Source organism: Panthera pardus, unplaced genomic scaffold (genome assembly GCF_024362965.1).
Source record: "Panthera pardus isolate Hobbes unplaced genomic scaffold, ASM2436296v1 HiC_scaffold_2, whole genome shotgun sequence".
NCBI lineage: Eukaryota > Metazoa > Chordata > Mammalia > Carnivora > Felidae > Panthera > Panthera pardus.
In genome coordinates, this window is record NW_026526765.1 from 145,819,312 (window position 1) to 145,842,006 (window position 22,695).

At 39.1% G+C, this 22,695-nt stretch overlaps 1 protein-coding gene across 1 annotated transcript in view; it reads right to left on the minus strand.

Moving 5' to 3' along the window:
• KCNN2 (potassium calcium-activated channel subfamily N member 2) overlaps positions 1-22,695 on the minus strand; it is a 467,760-nt gene that overhangs the window by 279,651 nt on the left and 165,414 nt on the right. Inside the window, exon 2 of the mRNA XM_019469623.2 lies at positions 6,071-6,156. The gene's annotated coding sequence lies outside the window, so the exon portion shown is untranslated. The remainder of the gene's footprint in view (positions 1-6,070; positions 6,157-22,695) is intronic.

A 22,695-nucleotide genomic window follows, 5' to 3' on the forward strand; every position in this document is an offset into this window, starting at 1 on the left:
CCGATAATTTATTGCTGTTACTGTCTTTTGTGTTTGACAGTAAAAAATCCTAACATTTGTAAAGAGATCCCTAAGTGACAAATTTTATGTGTAAAAAAATGAAAGCTATAATATGAATTTTACATCAATCATATAAACCCAAAAGTCATTTTTTTTCCTTGTGTATGACTGACAACATTCTGCACTTTCTGAACCCCAAATAAAATAATGAAGAAAGTACAGGGTGGAAAATCATGAATGTGTAATTTCCAAGTAAGAAGTTGAGTAAGAAAGCTCCACTGACATACAGAAATGGAGTAACATAAAGGAAATTATCTAAATATAAATTCCAGGCATTATACTGCTATTTGATCTGTGTTTTGATTTAAAAAAATAATAATAAAATAAACTTTTTCTAATTGTTGACAGTTACCAGGACTTCTGCCAGAAGTAGAATAATACAATATCAGGATTTTATTTCAAAGAATGAGATAGGGTTACATGTTATACATTTTGAGCTGACTGCCTTTTAAGTTTCTTTGCTTGAGAACATTTTTAAAAGTTGAAATGCTGTCACTAAACTTACTTTTATTATTTTGGTAAATGCAATATTCAAGATTTTCTCTCATACTCCAATGCTAATAAACTATATAGAAGTATAGTTTCCATCACCCAACAGAACCTGAAAAGTAATTCCTTATTTTGTTCCTTATTCTGACATGTTCCTTATTTTGACACTTATAAGGAGAAGGGGCTCTGTGTTTATTCATTTTTCAGTGAAACAGAACTTGATTTTAAAGAAGCTTCTGAAAGGACATCTCAAGACTGGAACTCTATTGTTCCAACACAGTGTATATCTGAACTTCAAACCTCTTAATTACTTAAATAAAAATGTATTTTTGGGGCACCTGGGTGGCTCAGTCAAACATCCAACTTTGGCTCAGGTCATCATCTCACTGCTCACAGGTTCGAGCCCCAAGTCAGGTTCTGTGCTGACAGCTCAGAGCCTGGAGCCTGCTTTGGATTCTGTGTCTCCCTCTCTCTCCTCCCCTCCTCAGCTCATGCTCTGTCTCTTTCTCTCAAAAATTAATAAATGTTAAAAAAAAATTTTAATGTATTTCCTTGTTTTTTATCCTTCCCCACATTACAAGCATGTATCAATGGGAATTCTACAAAGGCTTGTGACCTCTTCCTCTTCCCCCTCCCCTTCCTCCCTTCCTCCCTCCCTTCCTCTTCCTCCATTACTTCCTCCTCTTCCTCCATCATCATCATCATCATCATCATCATCATCACCATCATCATCCTCCTCCTCAGTGTCTGGCACACTGTATCCACTCAAATGTCTACTGAATGAATGAATGAATCACCAAATGCCCATCTACTATGTTTCAAGAACTAGGCTTCATACATAGTTTTCACAGGTACCTCACCTGCACATGTTTTTTTTTGTTTGCTTGCTTTAAATGTTTATTTATGTATTTTGAGAGAAAGAGAGAGAGAAAGCCCTAGCAGGGGAGAGGCAGAGAGAGAGAGAGAGAGAGAGAGAGAGAGAGAGAGAGGGAAAATATCCCGAGCTGACAGTGCAGAGCCCAAGGCAGGGCTAGATCCCACGGTGAGATCATGATCTGAGCCAAGATTAAGAGTCAGACACTTAACCGACTGAGCCATCCAGGCGCCCTTCACTTGTACATGTTTTATGTTTAAGAGCCACTGCAACCTTGCAGGTTAGGAATTCTAATCCTCATTTACACAAGAGGAGAAAGGTATGTGGAAGTTCATTCAAAAACACTATCATACAGCCCAGAGTGGAAAGAACTAGGTTTCATAGGTTTGTGTAGGTTTTTTCCCCGGGTTCTGAGACAGATAAGGATTCTGAGGGGCCTGCCTAGAAATGCTTATCTTGGCATGAGGTTGCCCTAGGCCCTCATCTTAAAAATTCAAACTATTTCAAAAGGAAAGCTCCTTGAATATCTGCCTGCCCGCCTGTAGTTTTCTTTTCTGAGGCACTTCTTTGACAGAATAGAAATTTGAAGAAAACATCAGGCCCCCTCCGATAACCCATTTCTCTAGCCCACCTGGCAGGTGCTTCACACAACCAGGGAGCCAGAAGCCACAAGACTGAAACAAGCTTCAGAGCCCAGTTTATAACCAGCCTTGTTCCTGCAAAGACCAGTCCAGACCAGTCAGAGCCACAGTGAACCCCATGTCTGACCTATCACTAACTTCCCCTCTCATTGTAATGCTAACAACCACACCCAGGGGTGGACACTTAACTTGCAAATGAAACACAAGGTAGGAAGCAGCAGGCTCTGTCAAATGCACCTGTGCACCCACTTTCTTAGAAGTTACGTCTTCCCAGCCTCAGACTCTTTGAGACGTTCACTGGCTACAGCTCAAGCAGCAACTGGGTATCCCTCTTCCTAAGGCTGTCTCCCCCATGCCCAGGCTTGCAATAAACACTACCCGCCTTGTGTTTGTTTCTACACGGACAAAGAACCCTGAGGTCCTTAAGGGTTCCAAATTTCTCTTTTTTTCTACTAAGCCTGCTACTGAAAGTATGAAGGTACATAGGGTAAATTTTCTAATTCAATGAAAAACTCTGTCAAGTGCAAGGCACAATGATCTGTGTGTTCTGGAGGACAAAAAGAGGAATGGCCATGGGCTCTCCCCTCAAGGAGTCTGCAGTCTACTGGGAACACAGCTGGGTGGACAACTCATGATGTTGTTATGGTGGAAGCCGGAAGGAGGTACCAGCAGAGGACTGTAGTACAGAGCCCCCTGGAGGCAGGAGGGAATGAGAACATTGTCTCTGACAGGAAGAGGGTGCAGGAATGCTTCATGGATTAGGAGTAAATGGGTCTTGAAGGTTACACACAGTTTGAGAGGGAACAACATTTTTAGCAGAGGGAACAGCAGAAACAAAACCAAGGAGGTAGGAAGATACTGTACGTTTCTCATTCACACTTGCATGCATGCATATATTCATTCAGTAACTTAGTAAATGCATGTATTTTTTTATTTATTTTGAGAGAGAGAGAGAGACAGCTGAGGAGAGGCAGAGAGAGAGGCAGAGATAAAGGCAAAGAGAAAGAATCCCAAGCAGGCTCCATGCTGTCCATGCAAAGCCCGAGGTGGGAGTAGATCCTTCAACCTTGGGATCATGACCTAAGCCAAAACCAAGAGTCAGATGCTTAACTGACTGAGCCACCCAGGCAACCCTCATTCAAAAACTTATTGACTGCTATAACCGTTGGGCATATCGCAAGCTGGACAAAGTCTCTGCCTAAACAGCCCTGCGTTCGAGAGGTAAATTGAGTAAAATACCAGGGAAACAAAACAATAAAACAAAACTGTCAAAGAGCAATAAGAAATGTTTTGGATTGAGTGATCAGGGAAACGAACAGGTTAAAGGGAAAGAAATTCAGTAGTGTCTGCAGCAACTAGATACCCACCTGTGATTTGACTTGGCTTCTTCCTTTACACAAGAAGAGTTGTTCAAGAATGTCTATTATTAACAGTAGCAACAACAAAATAGGCATCATCTTAGTAAGTACCAGCCACCATGAAAGATTATACAGCTGTTTAAAAAAAAAATTTTTTAATAGGGGCGCCTGGGTGGCTCAGTTGGTTGAGAGTTCGACTTCGGCTCAGGTCATGATCTCACACTCCGTGAGTTCAAGCCCCGCATCGGACTCGGTGCTGACAGCTCAGAGCCTGGAGACCGCTTTGGATTCTGTGTCTCCCCCTCTCTGTCCCTCCCCTGCTCATGCTCTGTCTCTCTCTGCCTCAAAAATAAATAAAAACATTAAAAATTTTAAAAAATTTTAATGTTTTTATTTATTTTTGAAGGAGAGAGAGACAGAGAGTGAGTGGGGTAAGAGCAGAGACAGCGGGGGGACACAGAGTCCAAAGCAGGCTCCAGGCTCTGAGCTGTCAGCACAAAGCCTGACACGGGACTCAAACTCACAAACCGTGAGATCGTGACCTGAGCCGAAGTCAGATGTTCAACCGACTGAGTCACCCAGGCACCCCAAAACATTATACAGCTGTTTAAAAGAATGAGTTAGATCTCTGGTTTTGGATTATAAGCCCTGGCATTCATCACCCTACCCTAAGGGATTAAATATCTTAGTTCAAATACAGACTCCCTGTGACAGCTCACTCTCAACAAAAAGCCACATCACTAGTTTCAGAATCACAAACTCCAGATGAAGCAGTAACACAACATGCACAAGACTGGGACTTCTTGATAAGGGACTTGGCAGGAAGTAACAAATAAACACCTATTTTGAGACCAGAACTACCCGCTTTACAAAAAGTCTGGCTTTGAAAAATGTCTCACTCGGACTCAGCAGCCATGAGAAATGGACCTGAGTCATGCCTCTCTAAGGTACAATAGCTCCCTTTTATCCACGGTTTTGCTTTCTGTGGTTTCTGTTACCCATAGTCAACCACGATCTGCAAATATTAAATGAAAATTTCCAGAAAGAGAAAAGTTGTAAATTTCACATCAGAGCCATTCTGAGTAGTGCAATAAAATCTTACACCAGCCTGCTCTGTCCTGCCCTAGATGTGAATCATCCCTTTGTCCGGTATATCCATGCTGGAGACGCTATCGATCCCTTAGTCGTGATTAGCTAACATCTCGGCTATCAGATCGACTGTCGCAGTATGCAGTGCTGGTGTTTAATTAATCCTCATTTTACTTAATAATCGGCCCAGAGTACAAGAGTAGTCATATTAGCAATTTGATATGCCAAAGAAAAGCCATAAAGTGCTTCCTTTAAGGGAAAAGGGGAAAGTTCTGAACTTAAGAAAAAAATATCACATGTTGCAGTTAAGAGTGAATCTTCTCTCCATGGAATGGCGAGGGAAAAAGAAATTTGTGCTAGTTTTCTTCTTCATGTCTCCCTATGCCTAATTTATGAATTAATCTTTATCATAGGTATGTATATATAGGAAAAACATTGTATATGTAGGGTTTGGTGCTGTCTGCTGTTTCTGGCACCCACTGGGGGTCTTGTAACATACCCCTGCAGATAAGGGGGGGGATGACCGTAATCAGAAAATTAAACCAAGGACCTTGACTATTACTGCCAGTGCCTTAAATGTACCCAACTGTGCTGGCAAGCTAGGTGGGGGGCAGAAGTGTAAGAGAATTACCCTTAGTTTGCCAATGTGAGGATTTTACCACCAGGATGGCGCTGGCAAGCAATGTTTGAGATTGCCCTAAATAAATAATAGGGCGGTGAGTGCAGTCTGGACTCAGAAATTGCTTCTAGACTGAGCAAGGGAAGGTGAGAAGCTTGTGTCTATCTGCTACATATAAAAATAACCAGGTGACATACCCAGAAAGAGTAGTACCTCCTTAAGAACTTTATCTTCAAAGACATGTTTCTCCTTTTCAACCAAGAACCATTTTTGTTATACTCCAGATAAAACCAGAAAGTATTTTGTAACTTAATATCAATGTATTCAAGGACCAAAAAGGGAATCCCACAGAAGACCATCTCCCCAAAAAGTATTCATTGACGCTTGCCATTAAGTTCTTTAAAAGGTTGACATTGAAATTTGTTTTTAATTATAGATTCATCTTTATCACAGTGTTCTGGTCAAAACAAACCAAGGATGTAATTCTCTGTGCTGATACTTAATCCCACACCAAAGTGCCACCTTTCAAAGGAAACTATCCGTAACGTTAAAATAAAAACATATTTATTCACTCAAGAAATATTTTTGAGCACCTTCTTCACAGTAGCAACTTTTCAAAGCACTGAATGAGCTTTCTCAGGGGTTACAAAGATAAATGAAAAGTTACTTTCTCGGGTTTTTTTCCTCAAGTTATCAATATTCCAACTGTTTATCTTTTCTTAGCATAGTGGCAGTCAGCTAGTGACAGGAATGAGCAGCTAATGGTTGAAAAAGCTAATGGTTGAAAAAGCTAATGGTTGAAAATGTTGAAGCCACAGGCAAAGGGGAGAGTCCAATTGAAGTAAATGTAGCTGACCTAATTTTTAACATTTTTTTCAATCAAATCACCATGTTTTATGTTCGGAAAAAAACCACATATTTTACTATAATTTTTACTCACCGCTATTGCTTATATCCCACTCCATTCCTTGGATTCACTTTTCCTCTTGCTGGAGCCCATGCTTTTGTAATTCTCTCAGCAAGAATCTGTAAGAAGTAAATTCTATTAGATTTTGCCCCCGACTTTCTTTCATCCTTACTCTACTATGATAATTTCATGCTGCACAGAGCCTCATTTAGCATGAGTACTTTCTCCTCAGTATTTAAAGATTTTATTCCATTGCTTTCTAGCATGCATTATCACTTAAAAAGACAGGGAAAAAATCTACAGTCAGCATACTTGTTGCTACATTGCAGAAAATCTATAGAACAATTACTATTTAGATTCTCTCATTTTTCACCATGTAGAGTTCTGACATTACTGCTGTATACAAAGGAATATGGCTAACAGAAGAAGTGGAGGCTGAAAATTAGGCCATGGGCCCCTCAACCCAAGTCCTGAAACTGAAGGACAGTGTCCGCCAGAGGGCTCCATGTTCTGTGTTACACAGAAGTGTCATATAGGGTATGCATCCATTGCCTTCTAGCATGCATTATCAGTATCACCATATTGTATAAAGGACTGAATTTTTATTTCTTATATTCACCACTTGGGTCATTGTCCATCTGAGGATCTATGTCTTTCTTCAATTTGGAAGATACTCTCTCATTATAGCTCTTATTTTTAGAATATGTATTAGGTATATGTTGGAACAAAATGCTCTATCTTCTCATCTGGGTCTTTAATGTCACTGAAAAAAACAAGTCTCAGTGTTTTGTTTCAGGTCTTCCAATACATTAATTATCTCTTTAGTTATATACACTTGTTAATTTTTTTTAATGTTTATTTATTTTAGAGAGAGACAGAGTGTGAGCAGGGGAGGGGCAGAGAGAGAAGGAGGCACAGAATCCAAATCAGGCTCCAGGCTCCGAGCTGTCAGCACAGAGCCTGGCACAGGGCTCAAACTCATGAGCCATGAGGTCATGACCTGTGCTGCAGTCCAATGCTTAACCACCTGAGCCACCCAGATGTCCCTTCCCTTGCTACTGTAAAAATGACCATAATTTTGGGGGTGCCTGGGTGGCTCAGTTGGTTAAGCATCTGGCTCTTGATTTCAGCTCAGGTCATGATTTCAGGGTTTGTGGGATTAAGCCCTGTATCAGTCTCTGCACTAACAGCAAGGCACATACTTGGGATTCTTTCTCTTCCCATCCCCTCTCCTTCCCCCATGCAAAATAAATAAATAATTTTTTTAAATGACCATAATTTTCAATCCTCGGATTCCTAATTGGTTTTTTTTATGTTTTCCCTGTTCTTGAGACACATCCTGTCTTTGTATCTCACAATTTCTTTTTCTTCTCTTACGAATATTACTTATTCCTGTATCTTTTTAGAATTTCAAAACGACTTATTTCAAAAATTCATTTTGGAAGACTGCCTTAGTATTTGTATTTCTTTGAATGACAATTCACATGCTTACGGAGTTTACTGGCCACTTTTCATGAAGTTTTATTTCCCTCTTCTTGGGTGAGATTTTTCATTACTTCTGCGCACCTCCATAAGTGATATAGCATCTATATACTTTAAATACATATTTTAAAACATTTTGACCAGCATTGCTACAACCAGGCGTGTTGAGGGAGATGGTCAGTGCATCAATTAACAATAGGGTTTTAATCAGATTGAAATATACCTTTCTAATGCATTATTTGCTAAACCAGGTGCTGTGCGAAAATATTTTATAGGTTTGATTTGTGAGGTTAACATTCAGAACTTTTTTTTGCAAGATCAATGTTTCTAATTACACAGTCCAGAGATCAGCAAACTATAACTCATGGGTCTAATCTTACTGGCTACCTGTTTTTTTTTTCAGGTCCGTCAGCTAAAAATTATTTTCACATTTTTAAAGAAGTGTACAACAGAAACCATACGAGGCCCATAAAGCCTAAAATATTTATAATTTGGCCCTTTACAGAAGAAAGTTTCCTGATCCCTGATATGATCTATCATCAGATACCATCCAGGCTTTTTTCCCCCTTGATTTTTAAAAATAGATTTTATTTTCAAGAGCCATTTTAGGTTCACAGCAAAACTGAATGGAAGACAGAGATTTCCCATGTACCACCTGCCCCCACACATCCATAGCCTCCCCCAATCTCAACATCCCCCACAAAACTTTTATTACCACTTGATGAATCTACATAGACACATCACTATTTCCCAAAGACCATAGTTTACTCATGGTAACATAGAGTTCATTCTTTTTTTTTTTTTTTAATGTTTATTTATTTTTGAGAGAGAGAGAGAGAGAGAGAGAGAGAGACACCAAGCATAGGTGGGGGAGGGGCAGAGAGAGAGGGAGACACAGAATCCAAAGCAGGCTCCAGGCTCTGAGCTGTCAGCATAGAGCCTGACACGGGGCTAAAATTCACGAGCTGTGAGATCATGACCTGAGCTGAAGTTGGACGCTTAACTGACTGAGCCACCCAGGTGCCCCAAGTTCACTCTTTTTCTTTTTTTAATTTTTTACTGTTTATTTTTGAGAGACAGAGAGAGAGAATGAGTGGGATAGGGACAGAGAGAGAGGGAGACACAGAATCCAAAGGAGGTTCCAGGCTCCGAGCTGTCATCATAGAGCCCAACACAGGGCTCGAACCCAAGAACCATGAGATTATGACCTGAGCTGAAGTCACGCACTTAACCAACTGAGCCACCCAGGCGCCCCACATAGAGTTCACTCTCACTGTTGTACATTCTATGGGTTAAGACAAATGTATAATGACATGTGTCCACCATTATGTAATCATACAGAGTAGTTACACTGTCCTGAAAATCCCTTGTACTCTGCCTATTTATCCTGTAGCCCCTGGCAACCAGTAATGTTTTTACTATCACCATTGTTTTATCTTTTTTAAACAATGTGATACAGTTAGAATCAAACAGCACGTAGCCTTCTCAGACCGGCTTCTTTCACTTAGTAATATGCATGTAAATTTCCTCCACATCTTTCCATGGCTTGCTAGCTCAGGTTTTTTTTTCAGTGCCAAATAATATTCCATTGTATATACCACAGTCTATTCACTTGGATTTCATCAGTTTTGTAGTCTTGTTCATATTTCTTATGTATATATTTTGTTAAATTTATATCTAAGTATTCAATCAGGGGAGTGCTAATGTATATGGTATTGTGTTTTAAATGCAATTCTTTCAGATTTTCTACTTAACAATCACATCATCTGTGAACAAAGGCAGTTTTATTTCTTCCTCACCAGCCTGTATACTTTCATGTTCTTTTCGTATTGCGTTAACTTAGACTTTAAGTATGATGGTGAAAAGCAGTAGTGACAGAGGACATCCTAGCCTTGTTCTTGATCTTAATGGGAAAAATTCTAGTTTCTCACCATGAGGTAGGATGCTGGCTGTAGATTTTTGTAGATATAATTTATCAAGTTGACAGTTTCCCTCTATTCCTAGTTTACTGAAAGCTTTATTGTGTTAGATTTTGTCAAATGCTTTCTCTACATCTTGATACCATCCCAGTGTTGTTGTTGTTGTTTTTAAGATTTTATTTATGTTTTAAGGAAACTCTACATCCAACATGGGGCTTGAACTCATCACCCCAAGATCAAGAGTTGTATGCTCTACGGACTGAGCCAGCCAGACACCCCTACCATCCCAGTGATTTTATTTTTTAAAAATCTGTAGTGAAGCTCAGAAAGTAATCTTTTACATAAAAACTCACAAGATTCAGATTCACATGGCCCTAAGACCACACTTTGAGATACCCTGTCCTAAGAAGTCCATAGACATTGGCTGTAGAGACATGGAGATCCACCAGCCCAAGTTTTCCCCAAGTGTTCATAATGGAATACAATCATTTGAATATTTTTAATTGTCACTGATTATAGAGGCCTATGCTAGTGATCAATTATCTTCTTTGTTAGCCTGACCCAAAAACCGTATATATAAGGGCAGCCTCCTTCCTTAGATCAAACCTAAGTAAACCCAAACAAATTACTTTCTCTTTTTCATTTTTTTCTCATATTGCTGCAATTTCAAAGTACTTTTCTTTTCTTGGTATAGTAATGGCAGGCTGAAGAGAGAAATAAGAAGTTACTGGTTGAAAGAAAGTGAGTCACTGAATCAAGGATATTTGAAAACCACAGATAGGAGAATCCCAGTGAAAGTAAATGCATCAAACCAAATAATGTGCTTTTCAACACAATGACTGAGTTCTACATTAGAATTTCATTATGTTTTACACCTGGAAGTATTACAAGCTATATATCAGTTATACCCCAATAAAAAAAAAAAGAATGAAATGCTACATGTGTCCCTGAGTATCATTTGGGTAGCAGGTTAATTCATAAAAATCCTCCCAATTCTAGGTGGTGAAGCCCCACAACTTACTTGTTTCTTGATCTTATTCTGGGTGCTAAAAACTGCTGAAAAGTTTGGGCCCAGACAGAAATGTTCCAGGGAAAATTTATATCTACTTCTTTAAAAAAATTTTTTAATGTTTATTTATTTTTGAGAGAGAGATACAGAGTGCAAGCAGGGGGTGGGGGAGACAGAGAGAGAGGGAGACACAGAATCTGAAGCAGGCTCCAGGCTCCGAGCTGTCAGCACAGAGTCTGACGTGGGGCTTGAACTCACGGACTATGAGATCATGACCTGAGACAAAGTTGGACGCTTAACTGACTGAACCAGCCAGGTCCCCCAATTTATATCCACTTCTTAAGATAAAAGTGCAAAAGAGCTAAAATTATTTGCAGAGCTGTTTGCCAACAATGTGAAGGCTACAGCTGACTTTTAGTTGGAGATAAAATAGCAATCCATTGTTGTCTTCCCATCTCCTCCCAGATAGTGGGTCGGGGAACTAACGGGTACAGAAACCCATGGTGAAACTTGTGACATGCAGAGAACATGGCTCAAGGAAAGAATGCAAAGGGAAAGGTCTGGCTTGTCACACTTTTGTGTCTTGGGTCCTAATCTGATTTATGGATTTAACTCCAGTGACTGCACTTGACTATTTTTCAAATCCTGGAGACAGTGTGGTCCCTTCCCAGCCAGAGTCTCAGCCCATAATCATGCTGAAAGGGTTTTATGTTACTGAGCCTAAGGACTATGTGTCACAGTGAAGAAAAGTAACTCTCCTTTGCTCTTCTCTATCTAGCTACTGGTTTCTTTCTCCCAGCTGAATATAAAGTACATCTTCCCCTTTAAAATCACCCTTTAGAAATTTTGTTCTTATTCACTGTGGCAGAGAGGATAAAAAGTGATTAGAGTTTCCATCCTGAGCCTTGGATCCTGGTTACAGCTGACAAGCCTATACTCTAGCAGGAATAAAATCTTAAATGATTGCTATCACGCTGGCTTCCTATACAATACAAAGACAAACTGTGAACCGAACCCTTTTGAAAAATGGAAATATTTCATTAAGTCTATCCAAGTTACACTCTTGGCAAAGCAAAATCTTTCTGTCACCAAACCAGCACATTTCTACTCTTTCCTAAGCCCTTGGCTATGTGGAGGTGATAAGTAAACCTTTCCTCTGATCTTGGTTCCAAATGAATAATATGAGAGATAGCATCTCATTATTCACTTGGAACTGATGATACCATCTGTTTCTTGTTACCAAAACCATGAGGCTGTAACATAAAAGTTAGGCATTGACGACTTCACTGATTTTACTCCTTTTGAATGACACGGAGGTTGCTTTCAAATTTTTCCCTCAGAGAAAGGTTTTCTTTTATTTCTTTTATTTCTTTATTTATTTTTTAGGTGTTAGAAGACTCAAAGTTCTCAAGCCAAGGCTCTACCTGGTCCAAATTACAACTGATGATTTGGGTGCCATTAATCCTTCTTAATTATACATTCTTCGAAAGAGAGTGTCTGACTCCCAAATGGGGAGCTTTCTATGGCTCAACTTTCACACCTGTGAACTGGGGAGAGAAATAGTAACTCTCTCATGGGGTTCTTTTGAAGATGAAATCAGATCATGTTATTTGAAGCATTTAGCACAGGGTCTGGGGAAGCACTCAGTAAATGTTTGTATTGTAGGGGCCAGAGGTCTTGTTGGAAGCTATCAGTTTGAACTACTTCTTGGAAATCAGTTTGTATGAAGGACAAGAGCTTCAAACCCAGGCTCACTCTGTATGGTAGAAATTCTTACTTATACTGTCTTAAGCAACTTACCGTACCTTTATTTCTTAGCTAGATAATGGGAATAAAGAAAGCTACCTCGGATGGTGGCCATACCAGTGAGCTACCAAGGAAGGGGGGAGACTAAATGCATCTCCCCTTCCAAGTCTCTTAATGCTGAACTGAGAAGATGGTAACCAAGTAAAAATCCCAAGTTCTGCAAAATCAAAGAATGCTGGTGAAGAACTGAAGCACATAAGAAATGAAATAAGAAATGCTAATCGATATTTACAAGTCAGGAAGCAGATCACTAAGTATAAATGATTAGAGAATGCTGAAAGCTAAATGTGGACAATGAGGAAGATAAAAAGCAAGTCAAGCCCCAATTCCAAACAATGAAAAGGCTAAAAAATGAGAGGAAAAAATATTCTCAGGAAATAGATGAGCATCTGTAAAAGAAACTCTTACGGATAGCCCCATCAAGATGGCAGGTGATTCTGAGCTCACCTCTTCCCACGGACACACCAAAGCTACCACTGCATACAGAGTGCCTCTCTGACAATGACCCGAACACTGGCACGACAGCTCTTCCACAGCTAAAGACATAAAGAGAACCCCACATGAAGAAGGGTAGCAGGAGCACAGATGAGGTCTGATTAGAACCCATACCCCTGGGCTGATGACACATGAGTAGGAGGGATATTGCAGGCATGGAGGTCTTCCCTGAGAAGCAAGGGCTTTAAGCTCCACACCAGGGAGACCCACCACCACCACCACCACCACCACAGGGGCCTGCACGGGGAAGACAAGACTTCATAATGCCTGGCTTTGAAAATCAGCAGGGCTAATTCCAGGGGCTTATGAAAATCAATGAGGCTTAAGTCCAGGAGAGCCAGAGTCTTCTAGGAAGCCAGGATTCTGCTCTTAAAGGGCCTGCATACAAGCTCACTCACTCCAGGACCCAGCAGAGAGGCAGCCATTTGAAAAGTACCTGAGCCATATGTGAAGGAAATTTATGGACCACTTTTAGTGTATGTGCCAGAGGAGCAGGGATTTGTAGGAAATTTCTCCAGGAAAGAAGTACAGGTGGTCACCAGTTCTGACACTCCATCCATCTTGTCAGCACCATCATATCATCCTGGCTTCCTCATGGACCCACCCCCGCAGCTACCCTTCCAAGGTGGCATCCCCCCTCCCCTCTCCAAAACCAGCAGGCAGCCTCAGCCAAGACTGGCACCCCTTCCAAGGCAGCTCCCACCACACCACAACACACCCAGCCAGTGGCTGGGACAAAACACCTCCAGCTTCTATCCCACTACACCTGGCAGCAATCTCAGACCAAACTGGCATGTGTCACACCCCCACTCTACCAAAGTGGCTCCCAATGTCTCACACCCAGTGGGTGGCCTCAGTCAGGACTGGAAGCCCCTCCCCCAAAGTGGCTCCTGTCCTGGGGGTGGAGGCAAGCAGTACCACCCCAGCAGTCACAGCAAGACCTTGTAACTAGTCACACTAGGGCTGAGCCTTGCTCACCAGTGAGTCAGCAGGCATGGATAAAAAGTACATTTATATGGCAGCTGCTCATACCAGCCAGCCAGGCCAGGGGCCAGCCACACCCAGCAGTGCACCTTCAGCAGTTATGGCCCAGTTACAACAGAAGGGCATAGGCAACCCACACAGGGACCCCCCCCCCCCGAAGCACCTAGTTCTGGTGACCAGGGTGAGTTGTTCCTCTGAGCCCCATAGGCACTTTCTACTTAAGTCCACTCCTTCAAGACCAGGAGACATAGCTGACCTACCTAACACATAGAAACAAATGCAGAATCAGGCAACATGAGGAGATGGAAGAATATGTTCCAAAAGAAAAAAGAAGACAAACAGAAAAAGAACAAAACAAAACAGAGATAAGCAATCTACCTGATAAAGAGTTCAAAGTAATAAAAATTCTCACTGAACTCAGGAGAATGAGTGGACACAGTGACAACTTCATCAAAGACATAGAAAATAAAGAAAATAACCAATCAGAGCTGAAGAATACAATAACGAATGAAAAATACACTAGAAATACTCAACAGCAGATTAAAGGATGCAGAAGGATAGATCAGTGATCTGGAAGACAAAATAGTGGAAATCAGCCAGGATGAACAGCAAAAAGATAAAAAGAATTTTTAAAAATGAGGATAGTTTAAGGGATCCCTGGAATAACAATTGTACTAACATTCACATTATAGGGTTCCCAGAAGAAGAAGGAAGAGGTGAAAGCAAAAAATTCTTTGAAGAAACAATAGCTGAAAACTTGTCCTACCTGAAGAAGGAAATAGACATCCAGGTCCAGGGAGAACAGAGAGCTTCAAACAAGATAAACATAAGGAGGTCTAAACCAAGATACATAATAATTAAAATGGTAAAAATTAATGATAGAGAATTTTATTATTTTTTTAATGTTTATTTATTTTTGAGAGCAAGAGAGACAGAATGTGAGCAGGGGAGGGGCAGAGAGAGAGGGAGACACAGAATCCAAAGCAGGCTCCAGGCTCTGAGCTGTCAGCACAGAGTCCGATTTGGGGCTCAAACTCACGAACCACAAGATCATGACCTGAGCCAAAGTTGGATGTTTAACTGACTGAGCCACCCAGGTGCCCCAATTATAGAGAATTTTAAAAGCAGCAAGGGAAAAGAAAACAGTTACGTACAATGAAAACCCCATGAAGCCATCAGCTTATTTTTCAGCAGAAACTTTACAGGCCAGAAGAGAGTCGCATGATATATTCAAAGTCCTGAAAGGAAAAAATCTACAACCAAGAATACTCTATTAGGCAGGGTTATCATTCAATATTGAAGAAAAGATAAAAAGTTTTTCAGACAAACAAAAGTAAAAGGAGTTCATCACCACTAAATGGCCTTACAAGATATGTTAAAGGGACTTCTTTAAGCAGGAAAAAAAGGCCTTAACTAGAAGAAAATTACGTAAAAAAAAAAATCTCACTGGTAAAAGCAAACATACTGTAAAAGTAGTGGATTAACTACTTATAAAACTACTATACAGTTTAAAAGACAAGAGTAGTAAAATCAACTGTTTCTACAAGTAGTTAAGGAATATACAAAATAAAAATATGTACAGTTTGAGGTCAAAAAACATAAAACCCTGGAGGGGGGGTTAAAATGTAGTGCTTTTAGAATGTGCTCAAACTTAAGTGACCATTGACTTAAAACAGACTGCTACATACATAGAGTGTTATATATGAACAGCATTGGTAACCACAAACTGAAAACCTATATAAAATGCACAAAAAATAAAAAGAAAGGAATCCAAACATAACACTAAAAAAGTCATCATTCACAAGGAAAGAGAGTAAGAGAAGCACAGAGAAGAACTACAAAAACAACCAGGAAATAATTAACAAAATGGCAATATGTATATATCTATCAATAATTACTTTAAAATGCAAAATGACTGGGGCACCTGGGTGGCTCAGTTGGTTGAGCATCTGACTCTTGATTTTGGCTCAGGTCATGATCTCAGGGTTTGTGGGATCAAGTCCCACATCGGGCTCTATGCTGACAGTGTGGAGCCTGCATGGGATTCTCTCTCTCTCTCCCTCTCTCTCTGCCCTTCCCCTGCTTACATTCTCTCAAATAAATAAGTAAACATTTTTTAAAAATGCAAATTGACTAACTGCTCTAATAAAAAAAAAACATAGGGGTGACTGAATGCATAAAACAAGAGCCATCTATATGCTACCTATAAGACATGCACTTCAGACCAATAGACATATACAAATTCAAAGGGAGGGAGACACAAAGATATTCCATGTGAATTGAAATAAAAAAATAGCTTGGTAATAATACTTATATCAGAAAAAGTGGACTTTAGAAGAAAGACCATAATAAAAGACAGAGAAGGGCATTTCATCATGATAAAGAGATCAGTCCAAGAAGATTTAACAATTATGAATACCTATGCACCCAACTTTGGTGCATCTAAATAAATAAAGCAAATATTAACAGACACAAAGTAAGAAATTGACAGTAATATCATGATACAGGGATGTTTAAAAATCACATTTACATCAATGGAGAGATCATCCACATAGAAAATCCTTAAGGAAACAGTGACTTTGAATGGCATATTAGATCAGGTATATACAGAATATTCCATCCAGCAGAATACAAATTCTTTTCAAAGACAAATGGAACACTTGCAGTATACATCACATATTAGGCCACAAAACAAGTCTCAATAAATTAAACAACACTGAAATCATGTCAAGCAATTTTTTCCAACCACAACAGTATGAAACTAGAAATTAATTACAAGGAAAAAAACCCTAGAAAAATGCCAACATGTGGATGCTAAACAAAACACTCTGAATAATCAATAAGTCAACAAAGAAATCAAGGAGGAAATTTTTTTTAAAAGATGGAGAAAATGAAAATGGAAACACAACAGTTCAAAATCTTTGGGATATAGCAAAAGCACTATTAAGAGGGAATTATATAATGATGCAGGCCTTCCTCAAGAAATAAGAAAAATATCAAATAAACATTTTCACTTTATACCTAAAGGAATAAGAAAAAAGAATAACAAACAGAACCCAAAGTTAGTGGAAGGGAAATAATAATAAAGATCATAATGGAAATAAATAAAATAGGGACTCAAATAAATAGAAAAGATCAATGGAACCAAGAGCCAGTTCTTTGAAAAGAAACAAAATTGATATCATTTAGCCATACTCATCAAGAAAAACAAAGAAGACTCATATAAATCGATCCGAAATGAAAGAGAAATTCCTGACACCACACAAAAACAAAGAATTATAAGAGATTAACATGAGTCATTATATACCAACACACTGGACAAACTAGAAGTAATGGATAAATTCCTGGAAACACACAGTCTTCCAAAACTGATTCAGAAAGAAACAGAGAATCTAAATAAATAATCAGGGGTGCCTGCATGGCTCAGTGGGTTGAGTGTCTCACTTCGGCTCAGGTCATGATCTCACAGTTCATGAGTTTGAGCCCCGTGTCAGGCTCTGTGCTGACAGCTCAGAGTCTGGAGCCTGCTTCAGATTCTGTGTCTCCCTCTGTCTCTACTCCTCCCCTGCTCATACGCTGTCTCCCTCTCTCTCAAAAATAAAGATTAAAAAAAATTAGAAAAATAAATAAATAAATAAATAATCAATAGCAATTAAACTGATAATCAAAAATCTCCCAACAAACATAGGTCCAGGACCAAATGGCCTCACAAGTGGATTCTACCAAACATTTAAAGAAGAGTTAAAACCTATACTTAAACTATTCCAAAAAACTGAGAGGAAAAAATGCCTCCAAAGTTATTTTCAGAGAAAAGAATTACCCTGATACCAAAAACAGCCACTCCAAAAAAAAAAAAAAAAAAAATTACAGGCCAATCTCCCTGATAAACACAGATGCAAAACTCACCAACAGAATATTAGCAAACTGAATTCAACAATACACTTAAGGAATCATATACCATGATTAAGCAGGATTTATTTGAGGGGATGCAAGGATGGTTCAACATCCACAAATCAATTAACATGATATGTATCACATTAGCAAAATGCAGAAAAAGCATATTACAAAGTTCAACATCCATTTATGATAAAAACTCTCAATAAAGTTGGTATAGAGGCAATATATCTCAACATAACAAAGTCCATGTATGACAAACCCACAGCTAACATCATATGCAATGTGCTAAGCTGAAAACTTTCCCTCTAAGATCAGGAGGACAAGGATGCCCACTCTTGCCAATTTTATACAACACAGTACTAGAAGTCCTAACCACAGTAATCAGACAAGAAAAAGAAATAAAAAGCAACCAAACTGGTAAGGAAGAAATAAAACTTCCATATTTGTAGATAATATGATACTATACATAGAAAAGCCTAAAGATTTCATTACAAATCTATTAGAGCTAATAAATAAATTAATTAAAGTTGAGGATACAAAAGTAACATACAGAAATCTGTTGTTTCTGTATACTAATAACCAACTGTCAGAAAGAGAAATTAAGAAAATAATCCCATTTATAACAACATCAAAAACAATATAATACCTAGGAACAAATTTAACCAAGGGAGTAAAAGACCTGAGCTCTGAAAACTCTAACACACTGATGAAAGAAATTAAAGATGACAAAATAAATGAAAATATACACCATGCTCATGAATTAAAAGAATTAATATTGTTCAAATATCCATGCTACTCAAAACAATCTAAAGATTCAATGCAATTCCTATCAAAAATACCAATAGCATTTTCACAGAACTAGAACAAATAATCCTCAAATTTATATGGAACAACAAGAAATGCTCCCAGATTTCAAACAATTCCACCAAGCTACAGTAACCAAAACACTATAGTACTGACATGAAAATAGATACATAGATCAATAGGACAGAACAGAGATCCCAGAAATAAATCCATGCTTTTATGCCAATTTTATGGTCATGCTTTTGTGGTCAATTAATCCACAGCAAAGGAGGTAAGAACATACTATGGGTGAAGGACAGTCTTTTCAACACATGGTGTTGGGAAAATTGGACAGCTACATGGAAAAGAACGAAACAGACCACCTTCTTGCAGCATGCACAAAAATAAATTTGAAATGGAACAAAGACCAAAATTTAAGAATTGAGGCCATAAACTTCCTAGGAGGAAACATAGATAGTTAACTCTTGGACATCAGTCTTTGTAATATTTTCTTGGATCCACCTCCTTAGACAAAGGCAACAAAAGCTAAAATAAACACTTGGGACCACAAGAAACTAAAAAAACTTTTGGACAGTGAAGGCAACCATCAACAAAATGAAAAGGAAACCTAGTGTATGGGAAAAGATATTTGCAAACGATTATCTAATAAGGGGTTAATGTCCAAATATATAAAGAACTCCTACAACTGAACACCAAAAATCAATCAATCCAATTAAAAAATGGGGAGAAGACATGGATATACATTTTTTCAAAGAAGACATCCAGATATGCAACAGACATGACAAGATGCTCAACATCACTCATCATCAGGGAAATGCAATTCAAAACCACACTAAGGTGTCACCTCACACCTGTCAGAATAACTAAAATCAAAAACACAAAAATCAACACGTGTTGGCAAGGATGTAGAGAAAATGGAACCCTCCACACTAATGGTGGGAATGCAAACTGGTGCAGCAGCCACTGTGGAAAACAGCATGGAAGTTTCTCAAAAAATCAAAAATAGAAACAAAATATAATCCAGTAATTCTACTACTGGGTATTTACTCAAGAAATATGAGAACACTAATTTGAAGAGACATATGCACCCCTATGTTTATTTCAGCATTACTTACAATAGCCAAATTTTGGGAGCAGCCCAAGGGTCCATCAATAGATGAATGGATAAAGAAGGTGTGTGTGTGTGTGTGTGTGTGTGTGTGTGTGTGTGTGTGTGTAATGGAATATTACTCAGCCATAAAAAAGAATGAAATCTTGCCATTTGCAAGGACATGGATGGAGCTTGAGAGTATAATGCTAAGTAAAATAAGTAAGTCAGAGAAAGACAAATACCTATGATTTCAGTCATACTTGGAATTTAAAAAATAAAACAAATGAAGGAAATGAATTTTTAACCAGAATGCCCTCCTTAGCCAAACTAGCTAAAGGTCTTTGTAAAATAAAGATATATCAGGACTTCAAATTATAAAACAAAACAAAACCACCCACAAGCTCTTTCTTGGTTATTTGCTGTAGAGTGTGCTGAATAAGAAAAAAAAATAATAACCAAGAAAGAGGGAGATGTGGTTTCTGGAGGCAATCTGGAAGCAGGTACAGGGTTGCAGTGCAGATTTTAAATCTCCCTGAATTACCCCTAAAGAAAGAGTAAATAGGATAAATTAAGCAAAAACTAACAGAAATCCCCTACAACAAAACGTGGTGACAATGTATCCCCTACATCATGAAGTAAGAGTGGGTGGGAGGGATGCCTGGTGGCTCAGTCGGTTAGGCATGTGATTCTTAATTTCAGCTCAGATCACAATTTCATGGTTCATGAGTTCCAGCCCCATGTCGGGCTCTGCACTGATAGCGTGGAGCCTACTTGGGATTCTCTCTCTCATTCTCTTTCTCTGTACCTCCCCTGCTCGTGCTCTGTGTGTCTCTCTCTCAAAATAAATAAACTTTAAAAAAAAAGTGGGTGGGAAAGAACTACTGAAACAGCAAGATCTGAATTTGATCAACAACGATGTGGGGTGAAATGTATGGCACAGGGCAGGGAAGACAAAGGACTTCTGATGGCCTTGAGAGGTAGAAGACCTAAACGTTTATAAATTTTATATTAGATCCCTGGTCTAAAATTAGTTAACAACTTCCTCTACCACAGCATCTGATTTAAAGGAATATCCTTTTACTTCCAGGAACACATCAAAGGTAATTATTAGGTTCATCTTACTTTTTGTGAACTCACTCAGCGGAAGTTTCCCCCCATCACTAACGTTATATCAGGACTGTTAACAACATGTTGCCTTTACACATGCTAATACCTCCCATAATTTGAGGAAATTCATATAATTTACTAAGTCAGAAAGGTTTTGAGAGTTAAGGGACTATTTCACCAGGTCAGGGAAAGAAATATAAACTGGACTCTACTGGCAAAGTACCTATATGATCATCCCATTTATGACAACCATTTAGTTTTACTACTACAAGGTAATGTCTATTTCATGTGTATCACCCAACCTTACATTGGTATCTCTCCACTCTCATCTTCTAAAACCCATTGTCTAGTAAGTACTGCGGGAAGAGCTCATAATGGCAATATACCTTGAGTCTCTGCACACTCACGGAGGTTCTATCAAACCTTTATACTTGAAGTTCAGGTAGAATGAAGATAAAATGTGATTCATATTTCCTTTCATTAATATAATTTTATAGCAGCTTTATTGAGATAATTCATAAACAGTACAATTCATCCATTAAAAGTTTATAGTTCAGTGCTTTTTAGTACATTCACAAGACGGTTCACTCATCACTCCAATTTTAGAACATTTCGTCCCCCAGAAACCCTGTCCCCATCATCCATCACTGCCCATTACCCTCATTTTTTCCACCCTCATTTTAGGCAACCACTCTTTTCTGTCTCTATAGATTTATCTGTGATGGGCATTTCATATCAATGGAATCATGCAGTAATTCTGCTAATGGCTGGTTTCTTTTACTTACCACATTGTTTTCAAGCTTCAGCAATGTTACAGCGTGTTATCAGCACTTCATTCCTTTTTAAGGCTGAATACTATTCTATTGTCTATGTAGAATAAAATAAGCAAATTTATATTTGTTTTTTTTTTATTTTTTAATATATGAAATTTACTGTCAAATTGGTTTCCATACAACACCCAGTGCTCATCCCAAAAGGTGCCCTCCTCAATACCCATCACCCACCCTACCCGCCCTCCCACCCCCCATCAACCCTCAGTTTGTTCTCAGTTTTTTTGTTTTTTTTTTTTTCAACATTTTTTATTTATTTTTGGGACAGAGAGAGACAGAGCATGAACGGGGGAGGGGCAGAGAGAGAGGGAGACACAGAATCGGAAACAGGCTCCAGGCTCCGAGCCATCAGCCCAGAGCCTGACGCGGGGCTCGAGCTTACGGACCGCGAGATCGTGACCTGGCTGAAGTCGGACGCTTACCCGACTGCGCCACCCAGGCGCCCCTGTTCTCAGTTTTTAACAGTCTCTTATGCTTTGGCTCTCTCCCACTCTAACCTCTTTTTTTTTTTTTTTCCTTCCCCTCCCCCATGGGTTTCTGTTACGTTTCTCAGGATCCACATAAGAGTGAAACCATATGGTATCTGTCTTTCTCTGTATGGCTTATTTCACTTAGCATCACACTCTCCAGTTCCATCCATGTTGCTACAAAAGGCCATATTTCATTTTTTCTCATTGCCACGTAGTATTCCATTGTATATATAAACCACAATTTCTTTATCCATTCATCAGTTGATGGACATTTAGGCTCTTTCCATAATTTGGCTATTGTTGAGAGTGCTGCTATAAACATTGGGGTACAAGTGCCCCTATGCACCAGTACTCCTATATCCCTTGGATAAATTCCTAGCAGTGCTATTGCTGGGTCATAGGGTAGGTCTATTTTTAATTTTCTGAGGAACCTCCACACTGCTTTCCAGAGCGGCTGCACCAATTTGCATTCCCACCAACAGTGCAAGAGGGTTCCTGTTTCTCCACATCCTCTCCAGCATCTATAGTCTCCTGATTTCTTCATTTTGGCCACTCTGACTGGCGTGAGGTGGTATCTGAGTGTGGTTTTGATTTGTATTTCCCTGATAAGGAGCGACGTTGAACATCTTTTCATGTGCCTGTTGGCCATCCGGATGTCTTCTTTAGAGAAGTGTCTATTCATGTTTTCTGCCCATTTCTTCACTGGGTTATTTGTTTTTCGGGTGTGGAGTTTGATGAGCTCTTTATAGATTTTGGATACTAGCC